Genomic DNA, 22,961 nt, shown 5'->3' on the forward strand with positions numbered 1-22,961 from the left:
ATAAGATAGGGTTCATTCACCACAACACCTTGCAACTCATGCTACCTTCTTGCAGAAGTCAGAGCAATCAGTAAAACTGTTTTCTGTGTGAAGAACTTCAAGTCATCCAGACTACCTAGCTCAAATAGAGCAAGTGTTAGCTTCTCTAACACAAAATTAAAATTCCCAAGGAGGGGCCACTGCTTTTCTTGACACCCTCTTATGCAAAACCCTTTCAAAAGCATTTTGACATGAGAATGCATTGAAAGAAGGTGGAATCCATAGGCAGACATGCTGAAATGGCCAACAAATTAACCCTGATGGAGGAGTAAGAAAGCCATAGGATAGTAACTCACACACATATTGTAATACCAGAGAACAAATAACTCTGAATGGGTGCTGGTTATGCTGGTGGCATCAACTAGAAAACCTTTTCCATTTGCTAATGTATGATTTGCTAGTGGTATGCTTTCTTGCCTCCATTAATACCTGACACACATCAGTAAACAGTTGCCTAAAGGGAATTAAAAAGCTGTCATTCCAGGAAGTCAGTTGACGTTGATAGGGGTCGGGTGTATCAAACACCCTTGATCTTGCCTGAGTAGATCCATTCTGTAAGGTAGCTTGTGGAAATTGCCCTGGCCATTTCCAAAAGAATGAAGAATTACTGCTGTCTGGAGCAGAATGGAGTCACCACAATGATCTTTGGGAGCTTCCTTCTGAATCTTCAGCAGTACCCTGGATATCAGTGCAAAGGGTAGAAAAGCATATAGGAACATTCCTGTTCAAGGAAAGGAAAGGAAAAGGCATCTGTCTTCCAGGCCTTCTTGCATGAAGTCCTGGAGCAGAATCTTACCATTTGATTGTTCAGAGAGGAGACAAACAGGTCTACTTGAGGAACTCGTAACAGATGAATCAAATCTGGGAAGACCCTCTTTTTCTAGTTTCTATTCATGAGGGTCTCTCCTTGTCCTGTTCACCTTGTCTGCCACACAGTTTTGTTCTGACAGAATGTAGGATGCCTGTAGAGTGACTCTGTGCTGTGAAGTCATATCCCAAGCTAACATGGCTAGTGTGCAAAGGGAGTATGACCTTGTTTTTCCTTGCTTGTTGATGACCACATGAATGTAGTATTGTCTGTAACAACTTGAAGAGGTCCAGGGAACCAGAGTTGATTCAGAGAGCTGAGCACCTTGCTCATGGCAAGCATCACTTTTATATTTCTGTGCTTGCATCTGTCATTTGTGTTCCACACACCTTGCACCTTTATTCCTCCTTAAACTGCTCCAGAAGCAAAGTCCAAGACATCTGTGGTGACTGGTGCTTTATAGCAGAGAGGGAGAAGGGAAGACCTGGATTTAGAGAAATTTGTTGTCTCCACCAAATGATCTCTCTTCTGACAACCCCCAGCACTGGGATTTGAAAAGACCAAACAGACCAGATAATTGTATCTTTCATGTGGAGTCTTGCCAGGGGTATCATGAGAATCATAGATGCCATGATACCCAAAATCCCGAGGTATTCCCTCACAGCGACCAAAGTCTGAGTGGAAAATCTTAGAAATATATCTAGATATAAATATAGATCTAATTTTTCCTGTGAGAGAATAACTCTTTGAAATGAGGCGACTAGCTGACCTCCCAGGAACACGAACCTATGTGAAGGAATCAAAAAAGACTTTTGAATGTTCTCTTGGAATCCCAGCTTGTATAAGAGATCTCTCACCTAAGTGAGTGATGCTTGACACTTTGAAAAGAGACTCTGCAAAGATAAACAAGTCATCTAAATATGGAAATATGTCGATACCCTTTAGCCTGCAATGAGCTATAACTGGACTAGACACTTAGTGAACACTCTTGGTTCAGTTGGTAGTCCAAATGGTAAGGCAGAAAACTGATAATATGATCCAGACACCAAAACCTTAAGAAACACCTGAAGACAGGATGAGTAGGGATGTGATGATAAACATTTTTTAAATCTAGTGTTACAAGGAAACTTGAATGAGGAAGAAGAGGGAACAGGTTGTGAGGAGAAATCATTTTGAACTTGGGCACTATCAGAAACAGGTTTAGGAAAAACAAAGATCCAGTATTAATCTCTAAGCATTTTCTTTCCTTGTCATTAAAACATCCTTGAATATACACCTTTCCCAACCTGGAAAGTAGGAACTGGTTCTATTATTCCCTGGGACAGCATGCGTTGAAGAATGGGGGAAATAAAAGTCTGGTTTGGTGAATGAGAAATTAACCCTGAAAAGGCGGGATTTTTCCCACTGCCCTGTGTAACCTTGATGAATCATTTTCAGAACTTATTTGTCTAAAGCTATCTGTTGCCAAAAAGAAAAGACTTCTGGAAGGGGCTGCCAGGGGACGACGACGACAAGATCCCTTAAATAGCCATTCTGAGTTGTAATGAACTTGGTTTTAAGGAGGTTCTTGAATTCTTTTTTTGAAACCTCCTGCCATTACTTCTTAAATGACTGTTTATTTTGCTTTTTGCTAAAGCTGGATGAGGTGGTTATAGAATCCCTTAGAAAATATGAAGGGCTGAAAAGTTAGAGATTTCCTGTATCAACTTACCCCTTTCATCACATTTTGATAAACTTTGGAGCAGAGGAACCAAAAGCTCGATCTCTGTCCAAAAGAGAATTTAAAACTTCATTTTTCACATCGTCTTGGAGGTTCTGAGGTTCTGAGAAGACAAACCTCCTTAAAACAGTACCAGTGGCCATAGCTCTGGAACAGGTATCAACTGAATCATATACACACACACACACATACACACACACACACACACACACACACACACACACACACACACACACACACACACACACACACACACACACATGCTGTAAACAATCAGTTGTGACTTGTATAGTAGAAGAAGATAAATTATTTAAAGTGGAATTTTCCTCACAAGAAGAAACTGCAAATGAAACATTCATCATACTTAGACAATTGGTCAGAATAAACTTTAACAGATGAACCTGACAACTCAAAATTCTGAAAAACAGAGTTGTAGAAGCATATAATTTTTTTGCATCAATATCAGAAACAGTAGGATTGGAGTGAACTAAATGTTTATCGGCAGAGTGATTAATTAAAGCTATAGCTGCTGGGTAAGGTTTGGGAAGTGTGTATAAAAACTTAGACTGAAGAATTTTATACATTCTATCTGCCTTTTTAAGGGGCAGCAGGATGACTTTCAAGAAGATTGCAGGCCGTAACCATAACATTGTCCAGAGTTGACAGAACGTGGGGAATTGGTGAAGGTTCAGGAAATTCATTCTGTAACCGTTCATAATATTTTCTGAGGGACTGTAAAACATCAGTGTTCTCATGCTGAAAACACTGGCACATTCTGCAAATAGTCTCAGAAGAGGAGAAACTCCCACAGGGAGAATTAGAAACTGAGCTCTCCTCTGAGGCAGAATCAGAAACCTGAAGAGAAAACCCTGTATCTCTCCCTCTCCATTTGTCTTCCTGTCCAGATTCAGAATCCTGACTTTCTTCAGGAAAAGACGTATTCCACTTTCTTTTTACCAGAAACCACCTTATAAGAAGGATCAATAGTCTGAATTAAACACCGAGTCAGAGCCAATAAACTACTCCTATCTAAGGAAATTTTAAGGAAATTTGAGGAATAGATACGTTTAGTTTTCTGTTTTTTTTGACAGGAAAAATGAGGCCAGCAGTGTTATTAATAATTGACAAGACTGACAAAAGTGGCTGTCCCTTGCTCATTGAGAGTCCCCAACAGCTGCAGAGTATATGGCTAACTCCCGGTCCATAGTGCCTGTAGGTACTACACCAGAGGGATCCTGAGTAAAAGTTGGTTTGAGGAACAAGCTACAGTTACAGCAGAGTTGCCTACCTATGGCTAAGGCAAACTGTTAGCCTGCTGTGGTGGCAAATGCTGTTTTGCTTAACTTTTTCTTTTTGGGGCTAGAAGGAGGACAGACTGTGGGACCAGTAGTTTGTTCCATGGTCAAGCCAAAAATGATACCTCTTTCCCAGGAAAAAAGCAGCAGAATCCAGTAAAAATGTGAGGTCTTTAAAAGTCACTTTTTTCACAAAAAACACAATAAAAAGTACTTTAAAACACTTTTCCAGCCCTAGAAGTAAAATAAACATAATTTCTCCACAGAAAAAAATTGGTTTTCAATTATAGTAAACAACTTTTAAACTGACAGAAAAAAATGCACTCTCGTTTAAAAGTACAGTTACATTTTGTGACAGTCCATTAAAATATAAACTCTTAGCTTAAAAATAATTTTCCTAAACAGGAAAGTACAATAAAATATTTTTTAATGTGGAAGGATTTCGCCCCAAACAGAACTTATCTGCAAGGCACTAGAACAGCACTAACCAAATGTCGATCTTCAGAAGCCTGTAGAGGAGTGATCTCTTCAACATCAGGAAAACTCTGAAGGGCTTATGCCCAAACCTGTCTTTTCATTCAGCTCATATCAAGTACATATTGCCTTTCATCCTTGTAATTATTTCTGTAATATTTCACTTTCTCAGTGATATACTCAATGTACTAATAACTTTTCATTCATTTAATAATGTTCTATGCTGTTAAAGATGTGTAACAAAAATATATATATAATGTAAAAATAAAATGTATATTTACATAGTCTGTTTTTTTTTCATTTTGTCCTGTAGTTCTGTTTTGTTATATTTTGTAGCTTTTCTACATTGTCTGTTTTAACATTTTTATTGTATGTTACCTCTCATTGTATCTTGGAACTTATCTCTCTGGGCATCTGCTGAAAAAGGGTTTTACCAGTCTGGATGTGTTTCCCAGTACACAGACTGAAAAATAAATAAAATAAATGATCCCATCAGTGCCTAGTCAGAGGCATTTCTCTGTATTTGTGCATGTATGTATGTGTGTGTGTGTGTGTGTGTGTGTGTGTGTGTGTGTGTGTGTGTGTGTCTGTTTGTGTGTGTGCATGTGTTTGTCTGTGAAGGGATAATGCCTGTGATTGTAGAAGATGGGCCTTATTACAAACAAAGCTTCTAACTAGTTGGATGCCTCAGAAATCAGTATGTGAACTTGTTTGTTTTGTTCATTCAAAGGCAGCAAGAAAGGTTAGATATAATGCAAATTTATTCAGAAATGAGATAGAAATGCAAATGACTGTAAATACAAAATATGTGTAAGGTTATCTACAGAGTGATGTTGGCAAGATGATTGAAATGCTCAAAGATGGTAGCTGAAATGAAAGTTTGTCTAAAGTTTATAGGTTCAGAGGGTTATACCAAGTGTATGACCTAATGATATTCAACAAACTTGACCACAGTCAGTCCATATAAGAACATATGCATACCCATGCACTTGTCTAATTTTTTCTCAACAGTGAATAGCGAGTGATACTTTTTCATAAGTGATTTTTTCCATGAGGAAAGACATTTTATTTTAGAGGTGAAGGACTTGTTGGGTAATGAATTAATTTAATTTGTTGCTTTGTTAATAGACATTTTAAGGTTGACTGTGTTTAAGCATGTGTTGACCTTCCTTCCAGGTACAATATTTTAAGGAAAAAATGTGTCCTTCATGTCTTAGAGTGTAAAGTAAAGATTCAAAAGGTGATCCATGACCAAGAACAAGGACCGTTCCTTAAGATGCCCCAGCCCACCAGTGCTGGTGGTCACATATGTTTGTCCCTTTTCAAGCTGAGGAGAGTTTTGTTAAGAGTACAGAGATACAGTGGTAGTCAAGGACTGAGAGAACTAGCGAAGTGCAAATGGGAAGAAAGGGTAAGCCCCAGATCTTAAGAGGTGCAATAATATGAAAACAGTACAGCTGGGCATAGCAGTGGAGGAAGAGGAGGAGACAGACCTGACGCTAAATGGAAACATAAACCACCCTGTATAGAATAGGATGGCAGAATCAGAAGTAATGAAACACTTGGTTACACAGGAGGCCTTTCTTCTTCCACTGGGCAATATGAATCTAGAAATGGAACTGTGCATGCAATTTCACTATTCATTCTTGAGGGATATTACACCTCAGAAGGGGGTTCATATACAGCCTACAAACATGAATAATATGATACATAAATTTTAGAACACATAGGCTGTGAAGCAAGGCAAAAGGTCTTAGGTTTATTTTTCCCGGAGTACAACTCAATTTAAAAGAGTTACTTAATGGTAAAGGAATTAGTACAACAGCGGGGGGGGGGCAGGGAGGCACTCATTTGTGTGGTAACTGTTCAGTTTGTAGTAGAGTCAAGAATCTTGATGGCTTTAAGATTAATGGAAAATTATATTCTGCTAGGGAATATTATAATTGTAATTCTTGCAGAGTGATTTATATTATAGAATGTGACTATATTGACGGTATATTGGGCAAACCACCAGGAAAGTTAAGGCATGCATTATGGAACACTTGGGGTTATTAGGAGATCGAAAATGGACAGTCCAGTGGCTGCTCACTTTGTGTCCAAACATGATGGGTCAGTGAAGGGTTTATTCTTTAGTAATAAAATAATCAAAAGTAGAACTGCTGCCAATAAACCAGGTAAACGTTCCTTCTCCAAGGTCACAGGGATAAAATAAAGCATCAAAAAGGAGATGGAACGAAGCAGGAAGTCAACTTGTAAAAAGTCCTCTTAAGTTTATTATCAGAACGGCGATAAAAAATAATAAAATATTTTCGTAATGTATACATGATAAGCGCTTTCGCTACAAGAGCTTCTTCAGATCATAAATGGTACATCGAATCAAATACCTCCTATATATACATCCTTTCAAATTGAACAACCTATCATAAACAGGAACTAATCAACCCTTAAAGTAGAACCATTCATCTTAACATTAACGGACAACTGTGAAACGAAAAAGCCTGGCTTATAACACTTATAAAACATATGTAACACCTATAAATGCATCGAGAATAAACAACTGACAAAGATAGAAACATAAAAACATATAAAACTATCTACAACAACATGTTTGGATGTTGAAGAGTACTAAAATACAAAAAGTGTATGTATATATATATATATATATATATATATATATATATATATGAGAGTGCGTCACCTAGATGAATTACCTAATATTCCTACATTTCCTCAACATAGGTTTGATAGAGGCCCTTTCATTTAATCCAGAGCCACTGTCTGCCCTCAACCTAATTATCCGTTGGCTTTCCTTGGACTCTGTATGATTTATGATGTCACCTCCACACTTGGTTGGGGTTATAACCTCAAGGACCCTGAATAGAAACCTATGCATATTCCCCTGTATAGACACATGCTTAGCCAGGGCATTATGTGCTGATCCCTTCCTAATGTGGTAGACATGTTCTCTAACTCTATCTCTCAAGGCCCGATTAGTCTTACCCACATAGAAGGAAGCACAGGCCTGGCAAACTGCTAAATATACAAGGTTACTGGTCATACAATTGGCTGCAACACTCGTTGTAAACTCAATCCCCATGTCTGGATGCAAAAATGTAGTATTGACATCAATGTAGGAACAAAAATTGCAATGTCCACATGGTTTTGTATTTCCATCCTTTCCATTATTCCTTACATCTCTAGGATGACAAAGCATCCTTTTCAAATTGTTTCTATTTTTAAACAGGAACCGAGGTTGTTCCCCAACAATATGCCTTAAATCACTATCCACCTGCAGAATAGACCAATGCCTGTTAATGATGTCCCTCACTTCATTGTGATCAGATGAAAAGAAGGTGGAGATTTTGGTATATGACTGTTCCTTGGTGACACCTACCCCCTTCTCCAAGGTGACTGGTCCAAAGTATGGAGCTGCTACATTGGAACGTAGTTTAGAGGCATCACCCAGATGTTTATTGACCTCATTGATGTCATATCCCCTCTGAGAAAACCTCTCCCTAAGATTATTGACCTCCTCTACAAATCCTACTTCTGTAGGATTCAATCTGGACGCTCTAATGCCTTGCCCTTGAATACACCTAATGCCTTCCCCCTTCAGTACACCTAAGGGTAATGTAAGCAGACAGAAGGTCAATCATAATGTAAGAGCTGACAAGATAGTTCAACAATCTGTTAGTGCTGAGATTGATTTATTGGAGCACAGGAATTGTCTGCTGAATGATGAAACAATTAATGTTGAATCTAGTTATAAAACACCCATTGTGGTGGATGACATGAATACTGTTTGTGTAGAATCTAGAGATGTATCTGATATGAATCTTTATCCTGTAGTTCAGGTCATAAAAGACAAAACTGCTCCCCGTTACAGGTTACAGAGGAAGCAGTACGACCAAAGACTTCAAGGAAGTCAGTAGCTCAGTGTCATGGTTTAGGTGCCGAAATTTCTTTTCCTCTGCCGGTCCGCAAGGACAAGGGCCCGAGGAGGACATGCTCCATGAGCTGGGGCCGGCAGAAGAGGAAATATTCGGGGGAGTCAGCACCCAATCAAACATTAAAGAAAATGTGGTCCAATACCAACAAACTTTAGTTCATAACTTGTCCGATTATGAATTATCAGAAGCTGATGTGAAGCTATTATGTAGAGGTCTGAATTTTATCCCCAGGAGTCGTAGTAAATTGACTGAGATGGTTATAGATTTGAAGTTATTTTGTAGGAATGTCATGCTTAAGTTGGCACACAATGGTGCCCTGATAGAACTTGATGAAGCTGATAAAGGAATACCAAAGTTTAGGAACTTGAGTGAATATGTACCATTACATCACCCTCTTGTTGAAGCTTATTACAGTTAACAGAAGAGGAGTTTTATAAGTATTATGACAACCCTGATACATCAGTGAAGTTTGGTAGATGGGACAATCTTAGTTATCAGGAGAGGCAGAGTCTCAAGAATCTACAAGCCGATAGTACCATTATAATCAGACCGGCAGACAAAGGTGGACGGATAGTTATCATGGACATAAGTCATTATAATGCATCCATGGAATTCCTTTTAGAAGACAAGTTTTATAGAGTTATTAGTATGGGAGATGTGTATGAGATTATTAGATATGTGAAAGAGACGTTAGTGGATATTTCCAGAGGTGGTATCATAGACCGAGAGCTCTTTGAATACCTCACCATTAAGACACCCCTAGTCCCCATTATACAAGGCCTTCCCAAAATCCATAAAAATGCTAGTAACCCACCTATGAGACCAATAGTCTCAGGAAGGGGGTGGGTAACAGAACATTTGTCAGTGTTCATTGAGAAACATCTCAGACCTATTTTAAATAAGAATGAATTTGTGTTGAAGGACTCAAAACAGTTCTTGATTGAACTTTATGAATGTCTAAAGACACATAAGGAGGTAGACAGATATATTTTTGTAACGCTTGATGTCCAATCCTTGTTTACAATAATTCCTAATGAACTAGGACTTGTATATGTCCTAGAGTATCTAAGTGAACATAGTGATTATTCAGTGGTTTTGACTGACTTGATAGTACATTTCCTTGAGTTGGTATTAGAGAACAATTTGTTCATGTTCGGGGAAACTGTTTACAGGCAGCATGATGGTGTGGCCATAGGTACCCCATGCGCCAATAGCTATGCCAACATGGTTTTGGCGTATTGGGAGTACCAAGTGCTATTCCAGGAGGCAATGTTCAAGGAACATGTGGTCTTCTATCGACGATTTGTCGATGACTTTTTTATTCTCTGGAAGGGAACAAGGGAACAACTTGAGTTGTTTACCAATACTATGAATAATTTGACCAACTTTCTTAAATTTACCATGCAGTTCTCTGAACACAGCATAGAATTCTTGGATCTGTTTATAGAGAAATTGTCCTGTGGTGTGATCAATACAGGGATATATCGTAAAGCATCTCATTGTAACACATTACTGATGAGGTCGAGCATGCATCCGGCCTATATTTTCAGAAACATTATTAAAGGGCAAGGCATTAGAGCATCCAGATTAAATCCTACAGAAGTAGGATTTGTAGATGAGGTCAATAATCTTAGGGAGAGGTTTTCTCAGAGGGGATATGACATCAATGAGGTCAATAAACATCTGGGTGATGCCTCTAAACAACGTTCCAATGTAGCAGCTCCATACTTTGGACCAGTCACCTTGGAGAAGGGGGTAGGTGTCACCAAGGAACAGTCATATACCAAAATCTCCACCTTCTTTTCATCTGATCACAATGAAGTGAGGGACATCATTAACAGGCATTGGTCTATTCTGCAGGTGGATAGTGATTTAAGGCATATTGTTGGGGAACAACCTCGGTTCCTGTTTAAAAATAGAAACAATTTGAAAAGGATGCTTTGTCATCCTAGAGATGTAAGGAATAATGGAAAGGATGGAAATACAAAACCATGTGGACATTGCAATTTTTGTTCCTACATTGATGTCAATACTACATTTTTGCATCCAGACATGGGGATTGAGTTTACAACGAGTGTTGCAGCCAATTGTATGACCAGTAACCTTGTATATTTAGCAGTTTGCCAGGCCTGTGCTTCCTTCTATGTGGGTAAGACTAATCGGGCCTTGAGAGATAGAGTTAGAGAACATGTCTACCACATTAGGAAGGGATCAGCACATAATGCCCTGGCTAAGCATGTGTCTATACAGGGGAATATGCATAGGTTTCTATTCAGGGTCCTTGAGGTTATAACCCCAACCAAGTGTGGAGGTGACATCATAAATCATACCGAGTCCAAGGAAAGCCAACGGATAATTAGGTTGAGGGCAGACAGTGGCTCTGGATTAAATGAAAGGGCCTCTATCAAACCTATGTTGAGGAAACGTAGGAATATTAGATAATTCATCTAGGTGATGCACTCCCATATATATACACTTTTTGTATTTTAGTACTCTTCAACATCCAAACATGTTGTTGTAGATGGTTTTATATGTTTTTATGTTTCTATCTTTGTCAGTTGTTTATTCTCGATGCATTTATAGGTGTTACATATGTTTTATAAGTGTTATAAGCTAGGCTTTTTCATTTCACAGTTGTCTCTTAATGTTAAGATGAATGTTTTAAGGGTTGATTAGTTCCTGTTTATGATAGGTTGTTCAATTTGAAAGAATGTATATATAGGAAGTATTTGATTCGATGTACCATTTATGATCTGAAGAAGCTCTTGTAGCGAAAGTGCTTATCCTGTACACATTACGAAAATATTTTATTATTTTTTATCGCTGTTCTGATAATAAACTTAAGAGGACTTTTTACAAGTTGACTTCCTGCTTCGTTCCATCTCCTTTTTGATGCTTTATTTTATTTTTTAGTGTTTTAGCACGACCTTTGGTCAACAGGGGGAATTTCAGAAGGGAATTAAGTCAGAATGCAGGATGATCATAAATGATCATACTTTACATCCTAAGGGCATGAATTTGGATAGCAATATCACTTTATAAGACATGCTGTTTAATAATGTTTTAATGTGTTTTTCTTATGTATATTTGAAAACATTTAATGTCTGACTTCTATTGTGGCTTCATTTTAGACTACTTGTTGCAGTCTAACTATTCTAGGATGTTTGTTAACTGTTGTACTTTTCCCTTTAAAAATGTAATGTGAATTTTTCCTTCTATCCATAATTAGATAATTAAGCAATTAATTAATTTGAAGATTATTGATTCTTGTTAAGTATCTGGTGTATAAATGGAGATGGTTTTTAGTAGTATAACTTATTCCTTGAAGGCGAAAGACCGAGGTACCAGAATATATTTTTCTTTGAAGTCAGTGTGATTCCTGTGTTGTGGTGAATTTCTGAGTTGTATTTTTGGACCTTTATTGGAGTGTGTATTTTTGGATTATTTTTCCTGGAGAACAGAACAGAATATCTGGCAGTATGACCAGGGCATAAAAAGTTTTCTCTGGCAGCATTATATTGAAAGATGGAAGAAACAAATGACATAAAAGCCAAGTGATTGAGGTAAATTCGGGATGGAATTCAGGAGATATTTTGTTATGCAAAAAGTGGTCTACAGCAAAAGGATGAGGACTGACATGAGCAAATGATGGATTCATAGTGAAGAAGTAAGATATGATACGTAGGGCCTTGTATGTTGTTGATAGCTCCTTTGTTATGTAAATTATGATCGTGTATAGGCACAAATTAATGTATTATACTTTGACAAAATAATCTGAAGAAGTCTGTAGTTTTTTTTTATTGAAGAAGACTGCAGTAAGTTTAGTCATACACCAGTATACTCATATTTTATTACTTTAGCGTGGTAGCCTTCCATAATACACCCACCACCCTACTAAATATAAACACCTCTAAGGTTGCAACTGCTCAGGACAAAATAGCAATTACAGTTAAGAGTCTCGGTAGTAAAACATGACTTGATGATTTAACCAATTACTCTCCTAAATATGATACTGTCCACAGTAACAATGTAGTTTACTCGGGTCTATATTATATCATTGCATGCTTACAAAAATGAATGATGATTACTCAACCCCATGTAAGTAAAAGCTTACATGGTCAAAACCTCAGAACAGCAATTTTTTTTCAAGGTAAAAAAAAAATCACTGTTCCAAAAAAAAAAGATAAAAAAAACAAAAAAAACTTTAAAACATTACATAAAGTGGGGAGCTTCACCCCCCCCCACCCCATGGCACCCCACACCCCCCTACTTAAAATATACCAACTCTGAGATCACACTACAGTGCCAAAAACAGCAAAGTAACTGAAGCGGCCAAGCAAATTCTTTCCCCAGAGAAATAATTTGCTTAAAAGCTGGTTCACTATTTCACCTTTTCGTTCTTTTACATTCAAGGCGCATTCGACAAAATGCATCTACGATCACGTAGGAACCCGTTTATTCATACGTCTGCAAGAATTCACATGTTAAGATAACATCCTATGTGATGTTCTTTAGACTGATATTTTTTCTGCTTTAAAAACAGTTTAACTGCAAATGGATAAAGTGAGGACAAATTAATTTGCATCATAGCAAATGGTATGATGAACTAGAATAAGGGAAACAGAATGAGGCCACAGTCAGTTAAATACCTAATGCAGATATGCGCTAGGGACAAAATTAAAAAGTCGATGCTTTCTTTGGAAGTCATTTTGTCCTGCAGTAATTATTAATACACCATATGTAACTATTAGATATTATTTTACTGCAATGGTGACCAAAAATAGACAATGAAGATATGATCCCTTTAGTCACTAGACAGCGTATTAACTGATGCATTTGTGAGCAAATCTGGAATGTAAAATGGCTAAAGATTCACAAGAGACTGACTGTAAGAGATGTTTAGGCATAACAAAAAGAAGAGTTATATTACCCCAGAGAGAGCTGAACACTTCAGGCAGAGATGAATGTGCTGTTAGCAAAGAGCAACAGCATAATAAACAGTACTGGGCACCACTCAGCAGCTGAAGAAAGGAGTTTTATTTAATGCTGTACAATATCAAACATTTATTCTATGATCACATGCAGATCCCTTGAGTATGCACCATTCTTCCATACAGCAGTTATAATAGCAATTAATTTATGATCATATGCAGATCCCTTGAGTATGCACCATTCTTCATACAGCAGGTATAGTAACAATTATGCTATGACCATATGCAGATCCCTTAAGTATGCACCATTCTTCCATATAGCAGTTATAGTAACAATTACGCTATGACCATATGCAGCTCCCTCGAGTATGCATCATTCTTCCATACAGCAGTTATAATAGCAATTACTTCATGATCATATGCAGATCCCTTGAGTATGCACCATTTTTCCATATAGCAGTTATAGAAACAATTACGCTATGACCATATGCAGATCCCTTAAGTATGCACCATTCTTCATACAGCAGGTATAGTAACAATTACGCTATGACCATATGCAGATCCCTTGAGTATGCACCATTCTTCCATATAGCAGTTATAGTAACAATTACGCTATGACCATATGCAGATCCCTTGAGTATGCACCATTCTTCTATACAGCAGTTATAGTAACAATTACGCTATGACCATATGCGGCTCCCCTTGAGTATGCACCATTCTTCCATACTGCAGTTATAGTTAAAATTACACTATGACCATATGCAGATCCCTCAAGTATGCACCATTCTTCCATACAGCAGTTATAGTAACAATTACGCTATGACAATATGCAGATCCCTTGAGTATGAACCATTCTTCCAGACAACAGTTATAGTAGCAGATTTTTGCCTCATATTTTTGGCCAGTTTTTCATAAAATTGTGGTTTTCTGTCAAATTAGTGGCAAATCATTAATGACTGAAGTTAAAAAATAATGACAGACATTTGAGTTTCAGACTTCATGCAATTCAGATAATTCATGCTAATATAAAACCTGTTATTCTATCAACTTACTAAGTTTGTAAGAACAATATTTAATAACTGTCCCTATTTTTTGGCTTTTGTCCCACTTTTCTTTATGACATTGTCCAGATTTCTTGCTCTAAGAGGTTGACAAGTATGGTAACAATTATGCTATGACCATATGCAGATCCCTCAAGTCGAGTATGTACCATTCTTCCATACAACAGGTATAGTAACAATTATGCTATGATCATATGCAGATCCCTCGAGTATGCACCATTCTTCCATGCAGTAGTTATAGTAACAATTAGGTTATGACCATATGCAGATCTATCGAGTATGCACCATTCTTTCATACTGCAGTTATAGTAACAATTAAGCTATGACCATATGCAGCCCTTGAGTATGCACCATTCTTCCAGACAGCAGTTATAGTAACAATTACGCTATGACCATATGCAGATCCCTTGAGTCCCTCGAGTATGCACCATTCTTCCAGGCAGCAGTTATAGTAACAATTACGCTATGACCATATGCAGATCCCTTGAGTCCCCCAAGTATGCACCATTCTTCCAGACAGCAGTTATAGTAACAGTTAGGCTATGCTCATATGCAGATCTCTCGAGTATGCACCATTCTTCCATACAGCAGTTATAGTGACAAACATACCTCTCAACTGTACAGATTTTCGCCTCATATTTTTGGCCAGTTTTTCATAAAATTATGGTTTTCTGGCAAATTAGTGGCAAATCATTAATGACTGAAGTTAAAAAATAATGACAGACATTTGAGTTTCAGACTTCATGCAATTCAGATAATTCATGCTAATATAAAACCTGTTATTCTATCAACTTACTAAGTTTGTAAGAGCAATATTTAAAAATTGTCCCTATTTTTGGGCCTTTGTCCCACTTTTCTTTATGACATTGTCCAGATTTCTTGCTCTAAGAGGTTGACAAGTATGGTAACAATTATGTTATGATCATATGCAGATCCCTCGAGTATGCACCATTCTTCCATACAGTATTTATAGTAACAATTACGTTATGACCATATGCAGATCCATCGAGTATGCACCATTCTTTCATACTGCAGTTATAGTAACAATTAAGCTATGACCATATGCAGCCCTTGAGTATGCACCATTCTTCCAGACAGCAGTTATAGTAACAATTACGCTATGACCATATGCAGATCCCTCGAGTATGCTCCATTCTTCATATAGCAGTTATAGCAACACTTATGCTATGATCATATGCAGATCCCTTGAGTCCCTCGAGTATGCACCATTCTTCCAGACAGCAGTTATAGTAACAGTTAGGCTATGCTCATATGCAGATCTCTCGAGTATGCACCATTCTTTCATACTGCAGTTATAGTAACAATTAAGCTATGACCATATGCAGCCCTTGAGTATGCACCATTCTTCCATACAGCAGTTATAGTAGCAATTACGCTATGATCATATGCAGATCCCTCAAATATGTACCATTCTTCCATACAACAGTTATTGTAACAATTACGCTATGATCATATGCAGATCTCTCGAGTATGCGCCATTCTTCCATACAGCAGTTATAGTAACAATTACGCTATGATCATATGCAGATCCCTCGAATATGTACCATTCTTCCATACAACAGTTATTGTAACAATTACGCTATGATCATATGCAGATCCCTCGAGTATGCACCATTCTTCCATACAGCAGTTATAGTAACAATTACGCTTTGACCATATGCAGATCCCTTGAGTATGTACCATTCTTCTATAAAGCAGTTGTAGTCCTCTTCAGATTTCATTCATGGTGAGCACATTTTGCTTTCTGTATGTAACAGTGTGTATTTCCTTGGATTATAAATCAGGTTGCTATCTTCTCTGCATAACATTTATTAATACTAAAAGCTGACTATAGGAAATAATCCCGAATATGGGCCTAAACATGTTTACAGCCAATACAAGGACGCAGAATTTAACAGACATATTTGCAGATAACAAGTGAGCAAGTTATTCCTTCTGTGACTTCGATGTCTGATTATACTGAACTGCTTTTTATAAAGGCCTGTTTATGCAAATCTTTGCACCAAATATGTGTGGTCATTAAACAGTAAAGAATTAAAATATGTGTGGTGGGCTATAACAGAACAGTAGCAAAACTCATGACTGGTGCAGTAAAACTTCATCTTCTAATGCCAGTTAATACCCATTCCATTATGCTTCATGAGTGGGAAATGAGTGGTATGGACATACGGATTCTGTAGTTTATAATGTGGCATACAAGACATATGGTTGTATGTCTGTCAAAATTGTGTGATCCTGAGTAGGGTTGAAGATTTGCTAATGATTTAGGCCAAGACCATGTGCCACAGCTCAGTGAAATTTTGGAACAGGGTTGGAGACACCCATTCAATTGTCACCATACCCCCATTGCCAGGACTTCAACCTTTGCATGATTATATGCAGGGTTGCCACAGACAGCCTAGTTCAAGATGCCCTAATGTGTCATCCCACACAGCTGAAATTTAATTCTTTTTGTTGCATTGTAAAAGAGGGCATGTAGTTCCATGCAGTCATATATACTGATTTGTGCTGTATTTTCTATGACCACAAAGCCACATGATTGCTGTACATGCACTTCTAACTTCTAAGAGATAGTTTTCAGCTTAGGGCCAACTGATTATTTCATGATCAGTATTCTGAGGGTCCCTTTTGAAATATCAGCACTCGAAATACCAAGTACCGACAAGCTGAAAAAACAAAGACTGAAAACCCAAGAAAAGAGCGAATCTTGAATATTGCTCTTATTCTTTAATCTTCTTTTTTACACGGGCCAAGCCACCCTCACCCCTGAAACTTACATATACCAACTCTGAGATCACCATACCTTGGAGGAAAGGGAATATTCCAAGAAATGGCCATTTTGGACTTTGCATATTTGTCTGTTTTTTGGCCATTCAGTCTCAGTGTTTTGAAACTCACTCTAGCAAGTCCCAGTGTTTCAAATGGTTACTGTATTCATTCTGAATGAGGAAGCTTTGCAGTCATATGTGTGCATCCTTTTCCTGGTAAAGAAATCTCTTCTCATCCTATCAAGTAGTACCAAAGAACATGTAATAACTAACTTCCTGAAAAAAAGTAGACAAGACCATAGCTTAATGTGCTCCTTCCTCTGGCAAGACTGTACCTCCATACTAATTTGCCATTTGTATCTCCTTTGGGAGAGTACCCTCACTCTTCTAGTGTTTTGGGGCAATTGTGCTGTCTTAAAAGAAGATAAAATAGTTTTAACTTCAAATGGATTTCCTTTTCTTCATGTAAACTTACAGAAGGAACCATCCGCTGTGTTGTACATTATAGTGGTATGTTGCTCAGTAAGAAGGCAGACCTTAGTATTTACTTAACATTTTTTTAAACAGGAAGTTCAACTGGGAAAGAATCCATTTTCAGTGGACGCCAGGGGAGAAATGCTCCAGACACATCTTTGGAATGTGACAGGAAACTGGACCACCTGGAGAAAACCTAAGTGAACACAGGGAGGGCATGCAGACTCTGTAAAGAAGGCACCCCAGCTGGAATCGAACCATAGAACCTCTTGCTGTGAGGCAACAATGCTAACTGCTGCACCACTGTGCCGCCCACGAGTTTGCACTATTTTAGTAGGCCATGGACAATGTAAAATAGATAAATATAAATGTATTCAACATCAAGAAACATTGGTGGTCAAACACCATATGAAGAAAAAAATGCCCCTGACTGTTAGCATAAGGTTGGGGGCAATTATGGAAGAAACAATAAGCATATTAATTTAGACAACTGACACAGCCTGATTGTTAAGTGCCAGCATTAATGTATGTAATTCCATGGATTATTCTTATGATATTGCTATCTGGCTAAAGTCATTTTGCATACACAATGAATATGCAAAAGTACAAACTACCAGCAGAAAAAGACAATTACTAACTCAATGTGTGTGTGTGTAAGCATTTACCATTCTTTGCAGCTGCTTGTCCCTCCCTCTAAACAAATTCTCCCTTTCCTGAGACCTCTGCATTTTCTCCTGCTTCTTTAAAGTGCACATTCATTGCTTAAAATTCATAGCAGATGATAAAAAACACTGTTTTATACGTTAAGACATCCACATGCGTACCACACTCTGTGAAATAATACTTTCTCATGTCGTGTTTCTTTTTCACTTTCTTTATTCCTGGCACTGGACCTTTTAAGGGCAATTGTCCCAGCATGTCTCTTTCTCCCCCCAGCATCCTGTATTCTCTTTGACATTTGTAATTCAACATCTTAAAAGCTACAGTGATGTCCTTCTGTTCTTTATTTTCATCTAGAACGTATGTATGTGCCAGATCTGGCCAGGACTTCCCACTGCCTCTCATTTTGGAATCCAGACATATCGTTTTAGAAATGTGGTCATTTCATGTCTTGAGCAGTCTTTTGCTATTATATCCGAATGGCTTCTGGAAATTGATAGAAGAGTGAGAAGACAAGGGAGCATCAGCTTAGTGCTGAGGCTATCAATAAAAATGTTATCCATTGATGGGTGTGCACCTATTCATGCATAGAGAATACTGTAAAGGTGATCCTGAAACTGAAGGGTCTTCAGCAGCACAGGTCTTTGCAAGTGAAAGAAGAAGAAAAATGGTAGAAATAGAAGTAAATGGGGGGTGGCTGACTGCCTGAGACTATATGGAGTTCAAAGTATCAGGGAGGTGTATGGGATATGTGCAGTATCAGATTAAACTACATAGCTACATTTCATGCGGCTGTTTTGCTTCTACAGTTAAATGTCTGCAATACCTAGTACTTTTCTGCTGATTGCATGGCTACTGTTTTTGTGTAATCAAAGTCACAGGAAATAATCTACAAGCAAAATTACCAAAAATATCTTTGGTCTACTGACTGAAACTGCCTCTCATTTAAGGTTTATGTGCACACAAATAACCTGGTTTGTATGCTGCTTTTATTAGCTATCAAGCGAAACTAAATTCACATTATTTGCTATGTGTGACTGGATACCAAACACCCTTGCCATGGTGTGAATGTATTTATTTTTCAGTTGCATAGCCACAAAACTAAAGATGCTCAATGTGAAAATCAGTGTTATTAGTAGGCTGTGAAGAAAATGTAATGTCATAACTCTTTGTCTTTCAGTGAAAGCCCTGCAAATGGTAACATTTTCACAAAGTGATGAAACTTATAAAAATATTACTTTGGCTCAATGTATAACATACAGTTCCACTTTTAATGCATCATAATGAGAACATTTGTGCAATATGACACGTCTCCATGACTAACAATTCCCTCCTGTGAGTTTGGTGCACCTGTGTGCTAAAAAAAGCACTGACTCTATGACCCTTTTCTGGAAAGGTTATTACACTGTAAGTTAATTATTTTCAGCCCCCACATGTCTTTCGGGTGCCCACTATCATAATCTTCAGAAACTAATTTTACCTTGTTGTTTTAGTGTCTCACTCTCCTAGGTAACGCATGGCTGTAATTTTCCTTTCAGCTATTAGAAAGCCAGTATTTAAACTGTCATTGTAGGATTCTGATGATTTCTTTATTTAAAACATGTTTAATAATAACAAGGAAACAGAACAACTGACATAGTAAAACAATATCACTTCCCCAGTCTTACGGAAATCACAGGATACTCATTTCATTTGCTGACGTGCTCTGCATGGAGTATTATATTTTAGGGATCACTGTCTTCTAAATTTGTATCTTCTGAATTTATCTGCAATTTGAGGGCATCCAAAAATGAACAATAATTTATCTGGTTCCGTATTAGACCATGACTTCTGGGAACTTTCCTGTCAGACTTTGGCTTTTGCTCCTTAGCATATTTCATGTCAGAATGCCTTCTGCTATCTTCGTACCATACTGTGCTTACTAACAGACAGCAACAAAAAAGATGAAGCATATGAAGGTGGGGTAAATGGGCTTTTTTAATTACAAAGCAAAAGGTTCAGTTAGTTATCACCTAGGGTCAGTTTCACAAAAGTAACACTACTTAATCGCAAGTACCAGATCATGGAAAATTCTGTTTTTTCACAAAGAAAACAGGATTTTCTGAAGAACTAACAAAAAAAACTAGGAGTATAGTATGAATAGCGGTAATAAAAACTCCAACAATAAATAAAACCACTGTAAGATGTGTCAGAAGAAACGAGTTGCTAGAGCAGTTTAGTGTAACAAAAACGTGACATTTTCTGAAGAATCTCTGAATTTCATTTTTCTTGTGGGTGTTGAAAAGTCCACTTATGTGTAATGGACTCTGAGATCACAGTACATCAGAGGAAATATTTTTCTTTTGCAGTGATATCAAAGGATGGACAGTTTATTATTGCCCTTTTAATTCCCAGGATAGTCTCAGCTAATTTCTCAGCTAGGCAATGAGCAATCACTTAACTGCTTATCTGAAAGGAAAGAAAATCTTTATCAGCCACAAGGAACTTGGACTGAGGACTGCATTCAGTCACATTTGCTTCCAAATTGTACCCCTCTGTGACAGTCACCCAGGGATGCTCTGGTGCTTTCTTGGCCCCCGGGGCTTCTTGTGCTTATCCCCATTTTTTTTAATGGTAACATTTCTACAGAATGCAGCCCACTGCAGTGTTATGGTGATCCTCATTGCTCCCTTTTGGCCTCATCAGGTGTGTTTTCCCTTCCTTTGGCCTCTTTTGAATTAACCCCCTCTGGGTACTGGATCCCAGTCCAGGTCTTATTTCTCATCCAGCAGGCCTAGATCCCCTTGGGTGGCCACGGTGGTGCAGCGGTTAGTGTTGCCGCCTCACAACAAGAGGTTCTCCGGTTCGATTCTCAGCTGGGGTGCCTTCTGTGTGGAGTCTGCATGTCCTCCCTGTGGTTGTGTGGGTTTCCAATGGTTGCTCCGGTTTCCTCCCACATCCCAAAGACATGCTATAGGTGGATTGGACACTCTAAATTGGCCCTAGGTGTGAGTGCGTTCATGTGTGTCCCTTCTGTGGAAGGTTGGGCGCCGGGCTGGCAACTGGACACTGTAAAACTCCACTGCCAATCATGAGCGGACAGGTGATCCGCTGTGGCGATCTCTAACCGAGAAAAGCCGAAAGGAGAAAAAGAAGATGAAGTGTCAGCCTTAGGTCTAAATCTCTTTTCTTCATGAATCACCAGGAGTAGCCCTCAGCCATTTCTCTTTTACGGAAGTGAACTGGAAAATTATTATTATTATTCTTTGCAGTGGGCATTTGTCTGTCTGTCTCTGTCTTGCTGCCTTATTTTAATATCTCCAAGCTCAATAAGAGTTACAGAAGCAGACAGAGGAGGGCAATGTTAAGTATAATCACTACTTGAAAACAACAAGGGCCGAATGGTCTAATGTAATGCAATGTAGTGCAATATGGCCAGTCTAACCTGCATGTATATATCACCAGACCATTAACTTTGGAAACACCAACATGTTTTGTGCTATCAAGGTTTCATCTGTTTTGGTGGTGTAGTTGGCAATGCAGATAGAAAAACAGTTGATAATGGTCTGACTTTCCAGCATATGGAAAAGGTGTCTGACTATGCTGCCTGGGTCTGGCATGTGGCCCTGGTTGTAGGCGATTAATCAGACAGTGGTGTGATTGACTGAAATAAAAATGCTTCTCTTAGCTGAGAGGAGGAGAAACAACAGACAACACCTTTGGTACTCTCGGAATTTATGAAGGAAGAGCAGGAATGTGGTTAACAGGCCACATAGTACTGAAACACACTGGATGCTTGAGAGGCTCCCATAGAGTTCAGTGCTATTGCAAGTAGGTTTTGACCTTGTCTGGGGGAGAGTGGAGAACATTAGTAGCACTAACCCTAAAGTCTGTCCCTCTCCCCACGCCTCTCCATCTGTGAGTTACCTGGTTTGTGTCAGGACACAGTTCATACGTCATTAGCGAGTTAGTAGACCTGATCCTGTGGTAACCAGTGACTGAAGACTGGAGATTGGAAAGGCAGAAAGGGTTGACAGATACCAACTGGACCAGCTGAAATGCAATTAATAATAATAATAATAAAAAAATAATAATAAAAGAAAGAAATGCTAGTACCGTGAGGTAAAATTTCAGCCAATGAAAGTAACTATTTTTTCCACAGGTGAAAGAATTGTCATTGGCTAAACCTTTATCAGCTATAGCTTAGTGAAAGTGAAAAAAAAATTCAAGTTACAACTAGATATGTAGTGAACCAGGAAGTAGATAATATGCTCAGAAAAAAAATGCTGTGGTAAAAATTAACATGAATATTGTGTGAGTTGAATAGTATCAGTAATTTGTTACTTCATCTGTATCTTCAAAACAAATGCACAGCGCATGTTTAAAAACAGACTGCGTAAGAGAGTAAACAAATGTTCTAACAGCTGGTTAAGATCCAGTGCAGAAAGGTAAACAGACTTGTTTTGCCAAACTAAGAGTGGTAAATGTTTGGCTGTTAGCATAGCTTAATGAATGAAGTAGAGATGAAAAGGATAATACCGAGACCAGTCTGATATGTAATATGTTAGCGTCCTTCAAGTACAGGTAACACAGAAGGCCTCTGGCTAACGAAGTTTGCAGATGACTGCAAACTAAGAGCCATAGTCAAGTCCCCAAATGATGTGGACATCCTACAGAAGGGCCTCACTGAGACAGATGCCTGGTGTCAGAGCCATGGCCTCAAGCTCAATGCCAAAAAGTGCAGCGTCATCCCCTTTGGTAAAAACTCTGTACCCATGAAC

The sequence above is a fragment of the Protopterus annectens genome, chromosome 2.part2 (assembly GCF_019279795.1).
Source record: "Protopterus annectens isolate FY-2018-M chromosome 2.part2, PAN1.0, whole genome shotgun sequence".
NCBI lineage: Eukaryota > Metazoa > Chordata > Ceratodontiformes > Protopteridae > Protopterus > Protopterus annectens.